Source organism: Paramisgurnus dabryanus, chromosome 4, assembly GCF_030506205.2.
Source record: "Paramisgurnus dabryanus chromosome 4, PD_genome_1.1, whole genome shotgun sequence".
NCBI lineage: Eukaryota > Metazoa > Chordata > Actinopteri > Cypriniformes > Cobitidae > Paramisgurnus > Paramisgurnus dabryanus.
Genome location: NC_133340.1, coordinates 49640079 through 49658872, shown reverse-complemented (window position 1 = coordinate 49658872; position 18794 = coordinate 49640079). Strand labels below are relative to the sequence as shown.

The window sequence follows — 18794 nt, the reverse complement described above, 5'->3', positions numbered from 1 at the left end:
ACGCGCTATACGAAAACGGAATGGTTTATCAAAATTATTTTAATAACTTTTTGCCCTGAGTGTCTCTAGATGCTAGATACCATTTTTCATGGCAATTGGGCAAAATCTCTAGGACAAGTTCGCAAAAGTAGGTTTTATGAATAAATCAAAATGGCGGAAAATTTTTCATGACGGAAAATGACGTCATAGGGTCCAATCGAATCGTCTTGAGCCAAGGAATCAGAGGATACAAGAATTTAGTGTCTAGGACTTACGGGTCAGAAGTTATAAGCAAATACATAAGTGCAAATTTGGACTGTTGGTGGCGCTAGCGGGTTAGAGATACAGACTTCAAATTTGCTGTGGAGACTTTTTGGACAGTCCTTTATCAGTGTGCCAAATTTCATAACTTTCCTACGTACGGTTCTATAGGCTGCCATAGACCGCAATGGCGGAGGAAGAAAAAGAAAAAGAAAAAGAAAAAGAAAAAGAAAAAGAAAAAGAAAACTAACAGAAACAATAGGGGTCTTCGCCCATTCTGGGCTTGACCCCTAAATATAGCTGCAAGCAGCAATACCGGGGTCAAGCCGAAAAGGGCACAGAAGGATGTAAAGTTGCATTTGGATAAGCAGACTGAAGAACCTAGGTAAACCTAATGATTTCAGATGAAAAAATCCAAAGGTAATCAACAAAAATAATCTATATTCTTGTCTACTGCAACTGTCCTTCGGTTATTGACAATCATGGAACATTAGAGCACTGAAGGACATGTATGTGATGCTTACAGTGGGCAAACATGGGTCACAACATGTTACAACAAGTTAAAAGAGTCAAAAGAGACCATCCCCATGTCTCTGTGATGTTCTGATGCAGAGAAAAAGCTCTTGCAAAAACAGTTGATAACGTATTCTCATTGGTTGCTAGAGAGTAAATGGACATCCTCTAGTGATTATAGTCAAAGCCATGAAAGGAATAATCCATGATGACTCATGGTTTTAGATGTGTTGTTGCAGTAGTTTTTGGCAAAAAATGCCATATTCTATCTCAAAACCAGTAGGTGGCGCAATGACAAAATCGTGCATGCAACCTCAGGTCATAAATGTGTTACATCTAGCTAGTTTTATGACTATACACTTCACTTTAGTTTAGTGAAGAAACAGTTGTATGACCATAGGGTGGCTTGATTTCAAAGGTTTTGTTCAATTATAAGGCCAACTACTGGTGCAACCATACAATTTTTTTTGTGTAGCCTCAGACTGTGGTCGTACATCAGCGTATCAAATATGGTGAAAAAATCTCTTTGCGTTACGAAGTTATAACCATTTATGTGTAAAAACACAAAATTTAAAGGTAATTTTTCGTTTTTTGCAATTTTCGGCCATTTCTGATGAAAATTTTAATATAGTGCCAATAGAACTTTTTGTTCAGAAGGTAATGCAATATTCTTCCTATGATGTTTTCGAGTCGATCAGAATTACGCTCGCGGAGATATTCGCGCGTGTTTTTTAAGTGCTGTTTTGCTGCGCAGGGCTAACCGTAAGGCGAAATCTGGCATGTTTGGTATTGTTGGACTCGGCGACTATTCAGGACTCCTAAAAATCAACTCCCGTCAAAATACGTTGATCACAGCCAAAGTTATAGGTGTAAAAAACATCTGTCTGGCCACTAGGTGGCGCTGCGACGAAACTGTGCATGCACACTCAGTTCCTGACTGGCATCACAAGTACCAAGTGTCGTGTCAATAGGCCTAATTTTGACAAAGATACAGCCTAAAATCTGTTTTTTTGCGCTCTACGAAAATTTTGTTGACGCGCTATACGACAACGGATTGGTTTATCGAAATTCTTTTGATAACTTTTTGCCGTGAGGGTCTCTAGATGCTACATACCAATTTTCGCGGCAATCGGGTAAAAACTCTAGGACGAGTTCGCAAAAGTAGGTTTTACGAATAATTCAAAATGGCGGAAAAAATTTCATGACGGAAAATTACGTCATAGGGTCCAATCGAATCGTCTTGAGCCAAGGAATCAGAGGAAACAAGAATTTCATTTCTAGGACGTACGGATCAGAAGTTATAAGCAAAAACATAAGTTCAACTTTGGACTGTTGGTGGCGCTAGCGAGTTAGAGATAGAGACTCCAAATTTGCTGTGGGGACACATTGGACTGTCCTTTATCAGTGTGCCAAATTTCATAACTTTCCTACGTACGGTTCTATGGGCTGCCATAGACCGCAATGGCGGAAGAAGAATAACTAATAATAAATAGCTGCAAGCAGCGATACCGGGGTCAAGCCAAACATGGCAAAAAATGATTCATACGTGATGACTGTCATGATTTAAGATCTAAGTTTGCATTAGTTTTATGAAAAAAACAATTGTTTCGTATCTTGAGACCACTAGGTGGCACTGTGCCGAAAGAATAGATGGTGCCTCAGGTCATGACTGTGATGACACATACCAAATTTAGTGTAAATACAATAAAGCGATACGGAGATATAGCCTTAAATGACTTGACCACTAGGGGGCACTGACAAAAAAATAAATTGTGACTCAGGTCTTGATTGTGATGACACCCACCAAATTTGGTGTAAATACAATAAAGAGATGCAGAGATATAGCCTTAAATGACTTGACCACTAGGGGGCACTGACCAAAAAATAAATTGTGACTCAGGTCTTGATTGTGATGACACCCACCAAATTTGGTTTAAATACGATAAAGAGATGCAGAGATATAGCTTCAAATCTCTTGACCACTAGGGGGCACCGGAAAGTTTACAAGTCCTCCCAGAACATGTTGCTGAGGAACCATACCAAGTTTCATAACAATACGCAATTGCGTTTCTGAAATACTTCAACTTAAAGAAAAATTCAAAATGGCCGACACACAAAATGGCCGACCAAAAACCATTTGGTATCGTTTGACTCGCCATGCCTCACGAAATCTAACAAGACCAGTCTCATAATTTTACATTCAAATTTGCAGTAGTTATAAGCAAAAATAGACATTTTTTATATCTCGTGACCAGTAGGGGGCAGTGTGACGAAATGGTGCATGCACCCTCAGGTCATCACTGTTATGACATATACCAAGTCTCATATTAATACGCAAAAGTTTTGCGAAGATACAGGCTCAAACACATTTTGGCGTGCTCGCCCTCGCATTCTTTGATGCGTTATACGAGAACGGATAGGTCTAACGAAAATCTTTTGATAACTTTTTGTCTAGAGTGTCTCTAGATGATGCATACCAAAAATCAAGCCAATCACAGAAGCGCTCTAGGAGGAGTTTGAAAAAGTAGGTGTTCAATATAATTCAAAATGGCCGACAGGAAGTAGATTTGACTCAGACATATTTGGTACAGTCGGACTCAGCATGAGCCAAGGAATCAATAGAGTGAAGTCTTATGTCATAGTGGCAATTTAATCAAATGACATAAATATTTAAAAAAAAATTACATATCCTGACCACTAGGTGGTGCCGTCCTAAAGATTAATAAGTGCGCTCAGAACATGTCACTGATGAACCATGCCAAATTTCGTAGCGATACGCCATTCTGTTTGTGAAATACTGAACTTAATGAGAAAATTCAAAATGGCCGACACCCAAAATGGCCGACCGAAAATCGTTAGGTATTGTTTGACTCGGCATGCCTCAAGGAATCTAACAAGACCAGCTTCATGATTTTAGACTCAAGTTTGAAGTAGTTATAAGCGAAAATAGGCATTTTTCGAATCTCGTGACCACTAGGTGGCGCTGTGACGAAACGTTGCAGGCACCCTCAGGTCAAGACTGTAATGTCATATACCAAGTTTCGTGTCGATACAATAAAGTTTTGCGAAGATAAGGCCTCACGTCCGTTTTGGCGTGCTCGTCGCCATATATGTTGTCAATTTATATGAGAACGCATTGGTCTATCAAAAAGCTTTTGATAACTTTCTGTCTTGGGTGTCTCTAGATGCTACATGCCAAAGGACATGCAAATCGGACAAATGGTCTAGGAGGAGTTCGAAAAAGTAGGTTTTACGAAAAATTCAAAATGGCGGAAAGATGTGCATGACACAAATGACATCAATGTGTGCATTTGAATCATCATGAGCCAAGGATTCAGAGGAAACAAGAATTTAGTTTCTAGGACTCACGGGTCAGAAGTTATGAGCATGAACATAAGTGTATTTTTGGACTGTTGGTGGCGCTAGAGGGTTTGGGTCAGACACACCAATGTTGCTATAGTAACTTCTAAGACCGTCCTCTACATGTGTGCCAAATTTCATAACTTTCCTATGTACGGTTCTATGGGCTGCCATTGACTTCAATGGCGGAAGAACAAGAAGAAGAATAATATATAATAATAATAATAATAATAATAAGAAAACTAACAATAACAATAGGGTTCTACGCCCCTTCGGGGCTTGACCCCTAATAATAATAATAAAAAGAAAACTAACGGATACAATAGGGGTCTTCGCCCCTTCGGGGCTTGACCCCTAAATATAGCTGCAAGCAGCAATGCCGGGGTCAAGCCAAAAAGGGCACATAAGAAAGTAAAGTTGAATTCGGATGAGCAGTTTAAACAACCTGGGAAAATCTCTTGACTTCAGACTAAATAATATAACAGTTATCAGCAAAAAAGCTGTGTTTTCATTCAGTGTCATCTCTCCCTCTCTTCTCGAGGAGCATTGACAACTAGAACACTGAAGAAAATGTGAGTGGTGCTTGCCGTGGCAATTCTCAGCTCACAAAATGTTACAGTGGTGTTATTGAGTCAAAAGAGCCCACCCCCATGTCTCTACGATGTTCTGATGCAGAGATATAGCTCTTTTAAAAAGGATTGATAAGGTATCCTAATTGGTTGCTAAGGAATTAATTGGCATGCACCAATGATCTCCAAGCCATGAAAGAAATAATACATGATGACCCAAGATTTTAGATGTACTGTTGGAGTAGTTTTAGGCAAAAATACCATATTTCTATCTCAAAACCACTAGGTGGAGCAATGACAACGTTGTGCATGCAACCTCAGTTCATAACTGTGTTACATCTAGCTAGTTTTATAACTATACACTTTAGTTTAGTGAAGAAATAGTTGTATGACCATAGGGCTTGCTTGACATGTAAGATTTTGTTCAATTATAGGGCCACCTAGTGGTTCAGGCATACCAATTTTTTTGTGTGGCCTCAGACTCTGCTCATACATCAGCGTATCAAATCTGGTGAAAAAATGTCTTTTCGTTGCGAAGTTATAACCATTTATGTATAAAAACACAAATTGTAAAAGGTAATTTTTCGTTTTTTGCAATTTTCGGCCATTTCTGATGAAAATTTTAATATAGTGCCAATAGAACTTTTTGTTCAGAAGGTAATGCAATATTCTTCCTATGATGTTTTCGAGTCGATCAGAATTACGCTCGCGGAGATATTCGCGCGTGTTTTTTAAGTGCTGTTTTGCTGCGCAGGGCTAACCGTAAGGCGAAATCTGGCATGTTTGGTATCGTTGGACTCGGAGACTATTCAGGACTCCTAAAAATCAAGTCCCGTCAAAATACGTTGATCACAGCCAAAGTTATAGGTGTAAAAAACATCTGTCTGGCCACTAGGTGGCGCTGCGACGAAACTGTGCATGCACACTCAGTTCCTGACTGGCATCACAAGTACCAAGTGTCGTGTCAATAGGCCTAAGTTTGACGAAGATACAGCCTAAAATCAGTTTTTTTGCGCTCTACGAAAATTTTGTTGACGCGCTATACGACAACGGATTGGTTTATCGAAATTCTTTTGATAACTTTTTGCCATGAGGGTCTCTAGATGCTACATACCAATTTTTGCGGCAATCGGGTAAAAACTCTAGGACGAGTTCTCAAAAGTAGATTTTACGAATAATTCAAAATGGCTGAAAAAATTTCATAACGGAAATTGACGTCATAGGGTCCAATCGAATCGTCTTGAGCCAAGGAATCAGAGGAAACAAGAATTTCATTTATAGGACGTACGGATCAGAAGTTATAAGCAAAAACATAAGTGCAACTTTGGACTGTTGGTGGCGCTAGCGGGTTAGAGATAGAGACTCCAAATTTGCTGTGGGGACACATTGGACTGTCCTTTATCAGTGTGCCAAATTTCATAACTTTCCTACGTACGGTTCTATGGGCTGCCATAGACCGCAATGGCGGAAGAAGAATAACTAATAATAATAATAAAAAGAAATATAGCTGCAAGCAGCAATGCCGGGGTCAAGCCGAAAAGGGCACAGAAGGATGTAAAGTTGCGTTTGGATAAGCAGACTGAAGAACCTAGGTAAACCTAATGATTTCAGATGAAAAAATGCAAAGGTAATCAACAAAAATAATCTATATTCTTGTCTACTGCAACCGTCCTTCGGTTATTGACAATCATGGAACATTAGAGCACTGAAGGACATGTATGTGATGCTTACAGTGGGCAAACATGGGTCACAGCATGTTACAACAAGTTAAAAGAGTCAAAAGAGACCATCCCCATGTCTCTGTGATGTTCTGATACAGAGAAAAAGCTCTTGCAAAAACAGTTGATAACGTATTCTCATTGGTTGCTAGAGAGTAAATGGACATCCTCTAGTGATTATAGTCAAAGCCATGAAAGGAATAATCCATGATGACTCATGGTTTTAGATGTGTTGTTGCAGTAGTTTTAGGCAAAAAATGCCATATTCTATCTCAAAACCAGTAGGTGGCGCAATGACAAAATTCGTGCATGCAACCTCAGGTCATAAATGTGTTACATCTAGCTAGTTTTATGACTATACACTTTAGTTTAGTGAAGAAACAGTTGTATGACCATAGGGTGGCTTGATTTCAAAGGTTTTGTTCAATTATAAGGCCAACTAGTGGTGCAACCATACAATTTTTTTTGTGTAGCCTCAGACTGTGGTCGTACATCAGCGTATCAAATATGGTGAAAAAATCTCTTTGCGTTACGAAGTTATAACCATTTATGTGTAAAAACACAAAATTTAAAGGTAATTTTTCGTTTTTTGCAATTTTCGGCCATTTCTGATGAAAATTTTAATATAGTGCCAATAGAACTTTTTGTTCAGAAGGTAATGCAATATTCTTCCTATGATGTTTTCGAGTCGATCAGAATTACGCTCGCGGAGATATTCGCGCATGTTTTTTAAGTGATGTTTTGCTGCGCAGGGCTAACCGTAAGGCGAAAACTGGCATGTTTGGCATCGTTGGACTCGGCGACTATTCAGGACTCCTAAAAATCAAGTCCCGTCAAAATACGTTGATCACAGCCAAAGTTATAGGTGTAAAAAACATCTGTCTGGCCACTAGGTGGCGCTGCGACGAAACTGTGCATGCACACTCAGTTCCTGACTGGCATCACAAGTACCAAGTGTCGTGTCAATAGGCCTAAGTTTGACGAAGATACAGCCTAAAATCTGTTTTTTGCGCTCTACGAAAATTTTGTTGACGCGCTATACGACAACGGATTGGTTTATCGAAATTCTTTTGATAACTTTTTGCCGTGAGGGTCTCTAGATGCTACATACCAATTTTCGCGGCAATCGGGTAAAAACTCTAGGACGAGTTCGCAAAAGTAGGTTTTACGAATAATTCAAAATGGCGGAAAAAATTTCATGACGGAAAATGACGTCATAGGGTCCAATCGAATCGTCTTGAGCCAAGGAATCAGAGGAAACAAGAATTTCATTTCTAGGACTTACGGATCAGAAGTTATAAGCAAAAACATAAGTTCAACTTTGGACTGTTGGTGGCGCTAGCGGGTTAGAGATAGAGACTCCAAATTTGCTGTGGGGACACATTGGACTGTCCTTTATCAGTGTGCCAAATTTCATAACTTTCCTACGTACGGTTCTATGGGCTGCCATAGACCGCAATGGCGGAAGAAGAATAACTAATAATAATAATAATAAATATAGCTGCAAGCAGCAATGCCGGGGTCAAGCAGAAAAGGGCACAGAAGGGTGTAAAATTGGGTTTGGATAAGAATACTGAAGAACCTAGGTAAACCTCATGATTTCAAAAGAAAAAAAGGCAAAAGTAATCAACAAAAATAATCTATGTTCTTGTCTCCTGCAATCGTCCTTCTGTTATTGACAATCATGGAACATTAGAGCACTGAAGGACATGTGAGTGATGTTTGCAGTGGCATAACATGGGTCACAACATGTTACAACAAGTTAAATCAGTCGAAAGAGACCATCCCCATGTCTCTACGATGTTCTGATGCAGAGAAAAAGCTCTTTCAAAAACAGTTGATTAGGTATTCTCATTGGTTGCTAGAGAGTAGATTCACATCCACCAGTGATTATAGTCCAAGCCATGAAATGAAGAATCCATGATGACTTATGATTTTAGTTGTGTTGTTGCAGTAGTTTTAGGCAAAAATTGCTATTTTCTATCTCCAAGCCACTAGGTGGCGCTATGACAAAAGTGTGCATGCAACCTCAGGGCATGACTGCGTTACATTTAGCTAGTTTCCTGACTATACACTTTAGTTCAGCAAAGAAATAGTTGTATGACCATAGGGCTTGCTTGATATGAAAGCTTTTGTCCAATTATAAGGCCAACTAGTGGTGAAGGCATACCAATTTTTTCGTGTGGCCTCAGACTCTGCTCGTACATCAGCGTATCAAATCTGGTGAAAAAATCTCTTTTCGTTGCGAAGTTATAACCATTTATGTGTAAAAAACACAAAATTCAAAGGTAATTTTTCGTTTTTTGCAATTTTCGGCCATTTCTGATGAAAATTTTAATATAACGCCAATAGAACTTTTTGTTCAGAAGGTAATGCAATGTTCTTCCTATGGTGTTTTCAAGTCGATCAGAATAACGCTCGCGAAGATATTCACACGTGTTTTTTAATTGCTGTTTTGCTGCTCAGGGCTAACCGTAAGGCAAAATCTGGCATGTTTGGTATCGTTGGACTCGGCGACTACTCAGGACTCCTAAAAATCAAGTCCCGTCAAAATAAGTTTATCGCAGCTAAAGTTACAGGTGTATAAATCATTTGTCTGGCCACTAGGTGGCGCTGCAACGAAACTGTGCATGCACCCTCAGTTCCTGACTGGCATCACAATTACCAAGTGTCGTTACAATAGGCCTAAGTTTGACGAAGATACAGCCTAAAATCTGTTTTTTTGCGCTCTACGTAACATTTGTCAAGGCGGTATACGACAACTGATTGGTGTATCAAAATTCTTTTGATAACTTTTTGCCATGAGTGTCTCTAGATGATACATACCAATTTTCGTGGCAATCGGACAAAAGCTCTAGGACGAGTTCGAAAAAGTAGGTTTTTTGAATAATTCAAATTGGCGGGAAAATTTTCATGACGGAAAATGACGTCATAGGGTCCAGTCGAATCGTCTTGAGCCAAGGAATCAGAGGAAACAAGAATTTTGTTTCTAGGACTTACGGATCAGAAGTTATAAGCAAAAACATAAGTGCAACTTTGGACTGTTGGTGGCGCTAGCGGGTTAGACATAGAGACTCCAAATTTGCTGTGGGGACACATTGGACTGTCCTTTATCAGTGTGCCAAATTTCATAACTTTCCTACGTACGGTTCTATGGGCTGCCATAGACCGCAATGGCGGAAGAAGAATAACTAATAATAAATATAGCTGCAAGCAGCAATGCCGGGGTCAAGCCGAAAAGGGCACAGAAGGGTGTAAAATTGGGTTTGGATAAGAATACTGAAGAACCTAGGTAAACCCTATGATTTCCAAAGAAAAAAAGGCAAAAGTAATCAACAAAAATAATCTATGTTCTTGTCTCCTGCAATCGTCCTTCTGTTATTGACAATCATGGAACATTAGAGCACTGAAGGACATGTGAGTGATGTTTGCAGTGGCATAACATGGGTCACAACATGTTACAACAAGTTAAATCAGTCAAAAGAGACCATCCCCATGTCTCTACGATGTTCTGATGCAGAGAAAAAGCTCTTTCAAAAACAGTTGATTAGGTATTCTCATTGGTTGCTAGAGAATAGATTCACATCCACCAGTGATTATAGTCCAAGCCATGAAATGAAGAATCCATGATGACTTATGATTTTAGTTGTGTTGTTGCAGTAGTTTTAGGCAAAAATTGCTATTTTCTATCTCCAAGCCACTAGGTGGCGCTATGACAAAAGTGTGCATGCAACCTCAGGGCATGACTGCGTTACATTTAGCTAGTTTCCTGACTATACACTTTAGTTCAGCAAAGAAATAGTTGTATGACCATAGGGCTTGCTTGATATGAAAGCTTTTGTCCAATTATAAGGCCAACTAGTGGTGAAGGCATACCAATTTTTTCGTGTGGCCTCAGACTCTGCTCATACATCAGGGTATCAAATCTGGTGAAAAAATCTCTTTTCGTTGCGAAGTTATAACCATTTATGTGTAAAAAACACAAAATTCAAAGGTAATTTTTCGTTTTTTGCAATTTTCGGCCATTTCTGATGAAAATTTTAATATAACGCCAATAGAACTTTTTGTTCAGAAGGTAATGCAATGTTCTTCCTATGGTGTTTTCAAGTCGATCAGAATAACGCTCGCGAAGATATTCACACATGTTTTTTAAGTGCTGTTTTGCTGCTCAGGGCTAACCGTAAGGCAAAATCTGGCATGTTTGGTATCGTTGGACTCGGCGACTACTCAGGACTCCTAAAAATCAAGTCCCGTCAAAATACGTTTATCGCAGCCAAAGTTATAGGTGTATAAATCATTTGTCTGGCCACTAGGTGGCGCTGCAACGAAACTGTGCATGCACCCTCAGTTCCTGACTGGCATCACAAGTACCAAGTGTCGTTTCAATAGGCCTAAGTTTGACGAAGATACAGCCTAAAATCTGTTTTTTTGCGCTCTACGTAACATTTGTCAAGGCGGTATACGACAACTGATTGGTGTATCAAAATTCTTTTGATAACTTTTTGCCATGAGTGTCTCTAGATGATACATACCAATTTTCGTGGCAATCGGACAAAAGCTCTAGGACGAGTTCGAAAAAGTAGGTTTTTTGAATAATTCAAATTGGCGGGAAAAGTTTCATGACGGAAAATGACGTCATAGGGTCCAGTCGAATCGTCTTGAGCCAAGGAATCAGAGGAAACAAGAATTTTGTTTCTAGGACTTACGGATCAGAAGTTATAAGCAAAAACATAAGTGCAACTTTGGACTGTTGGTGGCGCTAGCGGGTTAGACATAGAGACTCCAAATTTGCTGTGGGGACACATTGGACTGTCCTTTATCAGTGTGCCAAATTTCATAACTTTCCTACGTACGGTTCTATGGGCTGCCATAGACCGCAATGGCGGAAGAAGAATAACTAATAATAATAAAAAGAAAACTAACGGATACAATAGGGGTCTTCGCCCCTTCGGGGCTTGACCCCTAATAAAAAGAAAACTAACGGATACAATAGGGGTCTTCGCCCCTTCGGGGCTTGACCCCTAAATATAGCTGCAAGCAGCAATGCCGGGGTCAAGCCAAAAAGGGCACAGAAAAAAGTAAAGTTGAATTCGGATGAGCAGTTTAAAGAACCTAAGAAAATCTCCTGATTTTAGATTAAGTAATATAACAGTTATCAGCAAAAAAGCTGTGTCTTCTCGAGGAGCATTGACAACTAGAACACTGAAGAAAATGTGAGTGGTGCTTGCAGTGGCAATTCTCAGCTCACAAAATGTTACAGTGGTGTTAATGAGTCAAAAGAGACCACCCCCATGTCTCTACGATGTTCTGATGCAGAGATATAGCTCTTGTAAAAAGGGTTGATAAGGTATCCTAATTGGTTGCTAAGGAGTTAATTGGCATGCACCAATGATCTCCAAGCCTTTAAAGGAATAATCCATGACGACCCAAGATTTTAGATGTACTGTTGGAGTAGTTTTAGGCAAAAATACCATATTTCTATCTCAAAACCACTAGGTGGCGCAATGACAAAGTTGTGCATGCAACCTCAGTTCATAACTGTGTTACATCTAGCTAGTTTTATGACTAAACACTTTAGTTTAGGGAAGAAATAGTTGTATGACCATAGGGCTTGCTTGATATGAAAGATTTTGTTCAATTATAGGGCCACCTAGTGGTTCAGGCATACCAATTTTTTTGTGTGGCCTCAGACTCTGCTCATACATCAGCGTATCAAATCTGGTGAAAAAATGTCTTTTCGTTGCGAAGTTATAACCATTTATGTATAAAAACACAAATTGTAAAAGGTAATTTTTCGTTTTTTGCAATTTTCGGCCATTTCTGATGAAAATTTTAATATAATGCCAATAGAACTTTTTGTTCAGAAGGTAATGCAATGTTCTTCCTATGGTGTTTTCGAGTCGATCGGAATAACGCTCGCGGAGATATTCGCGCATGTTTTTTAAGTGCTGTTTTGCTGCGCAGAGCTAACCGTAAGGCGAAATCTGGCATGTTTGGTATCGTTGGACTCGGCGACTATTCAGGACTCCTAAAAATCAAGTCCCGTCAAAATACGTTGATCACAGCCAAAGTTATAGGTGTAAAAAACATCTGTCTGGCCACTAGGTGGCGCTGTGACGAAACTGTGCATGCACACTCAGTTCCTGACTGGCATCACAAGTACCAAGTGTCGTGTCAATAGGCCTAAGTTTGACGAAGATACAGCCTAAAATCTGTTTTTTTGCGCTCCACGTAAAATTTGTTGACGCGCTATACGACAACGGATTGGTTTATCGAAATTCTTTTGATAACTTTTTGCCGTGAGGGTCTCTAGATGCTACATACCAATTTTCGCAGCAATCGGGTAAAAACTCTAGGACGAGTTCGCAAAAGTAGGTTTTACGAATAATTCAAAATGGCGGAAAAATTTTCATGACGGAAAATGACGTCATAGGGTCCAATCGAATCGTCTTGAGCCAAGGAATCAGAGGAAACAAGAATTTCGTTTCTAGGACTTACGGATCAGAAGTTATAAGCAAAAACATAAGTGCAACTTTGGACTGTTGGTGGCGCTAGCGGGTTAGAGATAGAGACTCCAAATTTGCTGTGGGGACACATTGGACTGTCCTTTATCAGTGTGCCAAATTTCATAACTTTCCTACGTACGGTTCTATGGGCTGCCATAGGCCGCAATGGCGGAAGAAGAAGAAGAATAACTAATAAATATAGCTGCAAGCAGCAATTACCGGGGTCAAGCCGAAAAGGGCACAGAAGGAAGTAAAGTTGAGTTTGGATGAGCCTAGATGAGTCTAGGGGTTTACAGTGTAATTTTTTAACAGACGGTGATCATTTTCTTAAGCTAAGGCTCCAACTCCATCCGCTTTAAATAAAATAGTGCCATCATATTTGCTTTTTTAAATTAATTATCACATTTATTTAAATTCATTATTAAAAGAGAGAGCATTTTATTTCATCTTGTGCCTGGGCCCATTTTTCTAAATTTCCATATTCACCATACAAAGTAAACGAAATGCAAAAATCTAAAATTTAGTCTACCTAAATAAACGTTTTCATATGTGTCTCTCACTCAGTTTGCAAGTGTAACTGTGTTTCTATGGTTACCAATGTTTATAGTAGCAGATTAATTTCTAACTGCAATCAAACTTCCTGGAACTACCAGTGCATTTAACAGTTCTAATGCACACCTTCCAGCCAATCAGAATTGACTATTTAAACAGACCATGGTATAAATGTGTGTAATTCATTCATTCGTGTCGTGTTAATAGACATAAGTTTGGCAAAGATACAGCCTAAAATCTGTTGTTTTGCACTCTACTTAAAATTTGTTGACGTGGTTTACGACAATGGATTAGTGTATTAAAATTATTTTGATAACTTTTTTCATGAGTGTCAACATACCAATTTTTGTTGCAATCGGATAAAAGCTCTAGGACGAGTTAAAAAAAGTAGGTTTTACAAATCTTTCAAAAATGTCTAAAATGTTTTATGATGGAAAATGCTTACATCTTGGTAGCAATGACTATGTTAAGTTGTCTAAATGTATTTGTATAAATATGTGATATCTATAAAAGGTGTAGGACCAAAAATTTTTATAATAATTATTGAACTCTGACTGAATGCAATAAGACCTTGTTTACACTGTCAGTTCAAATATGATTTTGATGCATATCCGATTGGAATCCAATCAGATTTAAAACGTGTAAACGACCAAAAAACACATGAAATCTGTTTTTTTTCTAACCTGTTTCAGGCTACATCCAGAGGATGTCTGGGAATCCAATTCAGTCTGACCGCTCTAATTGCATGTGTAGCTTTTTGGTTACATCATGCTGTCATGTCCTGTAAAAGGTAAACACATCAGACGTCGGGGCAGATTGTCATGCCAGTGCAACGTCATTGCCATAGAAACAGTGCAGATAATCCAGAACAAGGAAGAATGCTACAGGACGTACAGATTGGATATGTTAGCTTAGCGTAGCGTAGCGCTAGTTCTACCAGGAAACTCGAATGTTACGTCATTCATTTCACAAGGCGCAATCAATCATCCCTGATGCTGAGAGTATATAAGCCTCGTACTCACCTGTCTTTGCGTTCGCAGATACTGATGCCAGCATTTACAACCCACCCTCCCTACCACCATCACCAGGTCGGCTCCGTCCATACTCGAGGGGAATTAGATTCTGGCCTGTCTTCATCTTCAGACAGGAACTGCAAGAATCCGTGACCCGGATTTGAACTATGGTCGGGGCCTATGCCAAAGAACTATACTGTGTTACATTCCAGCCTTGGTTGCTAACTACTGTTAAATAAACTCATATCAATTCTTAACCTATCTTCGAGTCTTTCTGGTAGAACTGAACAGTTATGATACACAATATGGACAGTGAGTCTGTCAAATTGGATATGTACCATAAACAGATATGGACTGTCTGACAGTGTGAATAAGGTATAATTGGACCTATTAAATTTTTGATCCTCTTTGGTGAATGTGTTTTGCATGCCACTGCATACCCTGTTCATGCAGACATCATACGTCATCAGTGCATTCAAAACTTTATTGCTGAATTGACAACCTGCAGAAGAACCACAAAAAGAAAGACATCTTTTGAAACTACAAAAAAGTCTGGATCATCAAAGAGAAAAAACCCAAATTAATATTGGTAACTTTACTGCTTTCCCACGAGATGGAAACAGCTGCGGGTCTTAAAGGGTCGTTACAGTGTTTCTTTTGGAAAGGTAGGTACGCGGTGTGATTCTATTTTGATGGATTCATATTGTATTTTGAGTAAACATTGTGTTGCTTATGTAGTTTGTGTACCTTTATGAATTATCGTAACAATATTGATGTTTTTAAAATAACAAGCAACTACTATATCTACACCATCGAAAACGTGCTGTATCTAATTCTGATTTAAAACATGTTCATGTTGGTTATTTTGGAAATGTTATTAACGTTGTACTGCAAAGTTTTCTTGTTGGTGAATGAGATATACATGCACCAGCTTCTGGTTCAGTTTACTGTTTGGGTTTTATAAAACTTGGCTTATTCTATACTGTTAAGTTACCTGCAAGAATGTTACGGTTCCTACAATACATAAAGTAACTCAATGTTAAACATGAAAAAATAATCAAATACACTTACAAGACCAGACTAGTGTGGTAGTTTTTAGGTTGATTTCCTCAACCTTATGCTGCTCGCTGATGTTGATTTTCAAAAATAGTGGTTCTCGCAGATTGTCATGTCTGTGTACCGTGTGAGATTGTCATGTCTGCGTCATGCCATCTAGTGGTTATGAGTTGTAACTGCATTTTGTTTAACTTTGAAATTGGTAAAATAATATATAAATGTTATGCATGACTGACAGCCAAAATAATGCTAATTCAGATGTTTAGTTGAATTTAATGATGTCATGCATCCCACAAGTTTGTGTGGGCAAAAATGGAAAACATTTTAACATCATTTTGGTTATTTAGATTCACTCGATTTGTCCAAGTGGACCAAAATCAGTAGTCAGCTTGCCCATGTTGTGTGAAATTCAGTTCCCGTTAAAACTGTTCCAATGGGCATTCATGCATATTCATAGGTTTGCTCTGCGTTGGAAAAAGCGATTGGATTGCAAATTGTTGTTTGTTTTCCATCTCTTTTTTGATATTTCTATAAGGTAATAAAGACGAAAGATCATATGCCTTGTTGTACAATTGTTTACATTATGCTTTGCGGGTGCATTTTGTAAGAACACTTTTTCATGGCTAAACAATATTGTTTTACTATTTAGCCTACATTTATAATGCTAAACACCAAACTAGAGCACAAATTGAGCACATATTTATCCTCCTTGTTTTTGTTGTATCTTGTCCATAGTTGATGTCTTGTTTAGTAGTATTTCGCTGCATTAATTACATGCACTGCAATAAAACGTAAATGAAGCTTACTGCATGTTCTAATAAAGATTTTAAAATGTTCTCTAGTGTTGTTTTTGTTTCATTTTTGAGTTGGACTTTATAGAGCCTTATTGAAAAGTGCTTTGCAATCATTCAAAGGATATGATGCATTATTATGCTGCTCTGTTAAAGCATGATTCAATAAAAATAGCCTAATATTATCAGCAGATTTGCAAAGCATTATTTATTTCCACATATATCATAAATAAAAATTAGTAGGGTAATTTGCAGTATACCACGTTGTATATTTCCTACTACGTGATTTACAGACTATAGACGACAGTATTCAATGGCAATAAATGTCTCATATGGCAATAAATATCCTCACAATATTATTATTTCTCAAAACTTTTACAAAAATTATTTTCAAAGGAACTGTATTCTTACAATTATTTAAAGATGCACACATTATTCCGCATATGATTTGAATATTAGACGAGAGTATTCATATAACGGCAATGAAAGTCTCATATGCAGGGGTGGAGCCAGACATTGTAGACATTGGGTGCTTAGCCCAAATCTAGGGGTTTCAAAGCATGGTCCCCTGCTGATATTTTGTCTCCATTTACAGAAGCTTTATAAACTAATTTTTATGTTCTCTGTATTGTCATGAAACTTCTCATAATAATAATAATATGTTTGCTTTTGCCTAATCCAGTAACTATAAAGCTATATAATAAAGAATAACAATTTTGACTTCAGTGACAGAACAATTTCTTACCTGCTTATGGAAGCGTTCTCTTTCTTTCTTTCTTTCTTTCTTTCTTTCTCTCTCTCTCTCTGTATGTGATCTCTCTCCACCCTCCTCTCTCCCTATTTGGAGTTTGCACTGACAGTTATCACACATAAAAATGTGTTAATGTAAGAGATTGTGAGGATTAAAATTTTATAACTGTGTATCAATGTATTTCTGCAGTGAAATAATTGCGAATTTCAATTAAATGCATATGGACAAAACATAAGCTGCCTAAGTAACTATATACTTTCTAACATTCTTAATTCTGACGTCTTAAAAAATCGTATATCCATCTATAAAAAAGGGATATGTGCAATAAGCAAAGTTTTTTTTCAAAGTTTTAATTCACTGTAATTAAATCTAGTTTAGAAACAACGTTACCAATGACAGTGTGTTGCAGAGCAAGCAGAGTAGATCAGAGCGCTGACAGTAGCCGTTAGCCATGCAGATAATATATCAGTTGATGCTATTTAACAGTATTTACATCACATAACTATAAATATACACTTACCGTAATAACGAAGGCACTGTAACACTTTAAAACATTGCGTTTACTGTGGGGAGATTCAACATATTAATTTGCCTTCTACTCGCATGTCTCATTCGTTTTCCCTGGAGTTGGGGACCGGAGAGGTTAGAGCTGAATGCCGCCATCTAGCGTAGTGGATGAATTCAGTTTACAGACCTTTAAAGAATCATTTGGTGCTTTTGACAAAACATTAGGGGCTTGAGCCCCAGAAGCCCTCGCTCCGCCCCTGCTCATATGGTAATAAATATCCACACATAACTTAACTTAACAGCATAATGAAATTAATAAATAGACAAGGAAGCAGGATTGACATTTAAATTGTATTATTATTACCGGAAAACAGCAATATATTACTGAAATAAACTTAGGTAAATGCGCCAAACACACTGTTAACCGCACTAACAAGTCTAAATAAGCAATAAAAGTGGAAAAAACATTTTATCTCTTAAAACTTTATATGACAAAAATTATACTTTAAGGAAATATATTCTTACAGTTATTCAAAGATGCACAAATTATTCCATATATTATTTCCTATTCAAGAGCACGTTCGTTTCTGGCCTCGCTATGTACCCAGCAAACACAAAACATTTTTTCAACGTTGTGAAAATACGTATTTATAACGTTCAAAAAACCCGACATTTGGTCGTATTAAGTATGTCGGAAAATAACGTTATCTCAATCTTTTCACAACGTGAAAAAAACGTTTTTATAACGTTTTTGTGTTTGCTGGGTAATAGCTGATTGACAGGTGCGCATCCCCGTCTTTCAATATCATTTTGTATAGTTACTCCCTTAGTAAAATTAGCCATGATTTTATTATTGTGAAAATGTTTTTTTTTTTGCAGATTGATTACGCTCCGCCCCTTTTAAAAGATGAAAGTGAATTGCTTCTTCCAGTGCTGTACCGGATCGAAATTACCCGTTTAGAGCCCATATATAACATAGTATATTTGTTTCATTAAAATAAATACAAATATTAATAGGCTTTAGTTAAAGCATTGTTACATTATTGTTCAGTGTGCTCTATATTATTCTTGGTATACATTGATGCAGATTTTGTTAGGATTATTGAAGGAACAGACACTTTATGAACATCACTTATGGTTTCATTATAGTAGGATATGTGGTCCGAAACAGACGTCGGCTATCTGGACTAAATTATACGGACCAAAAAAAGTTTTTCA

At 38.0% G+C, this 18794-nt stretch overlaps 2 long non-coding RNA genes across 2 annotated transcripts in view; one reads left to right on the top strand and one right to left on the bottom strand.

Moving 5' to 3' along the window:
- The window catches only part of LOC135736114 (uncharacterized), a 377783-nt gene that overhangs the window by 209946 nt on the left and 149043 nt on the right, over positions 1-18794 (top strand). The gene's annotated exons all lie outside the window — the stretch shown is intronic.
- Positions 13716-17690, bottom strand: LOC135735558 (uncharacterized). Its single transcript, XR_012336664.1, has 4 exons — positions 17590-17690; positions 17064-17171; positions 14912-14973; positions 13716-14239 (listed from the first exon to the last, which is right to left on the bottom strand). It is a non-coding gene; the product is annotated as an uncharacterized lncRNA (long non-coding RNA).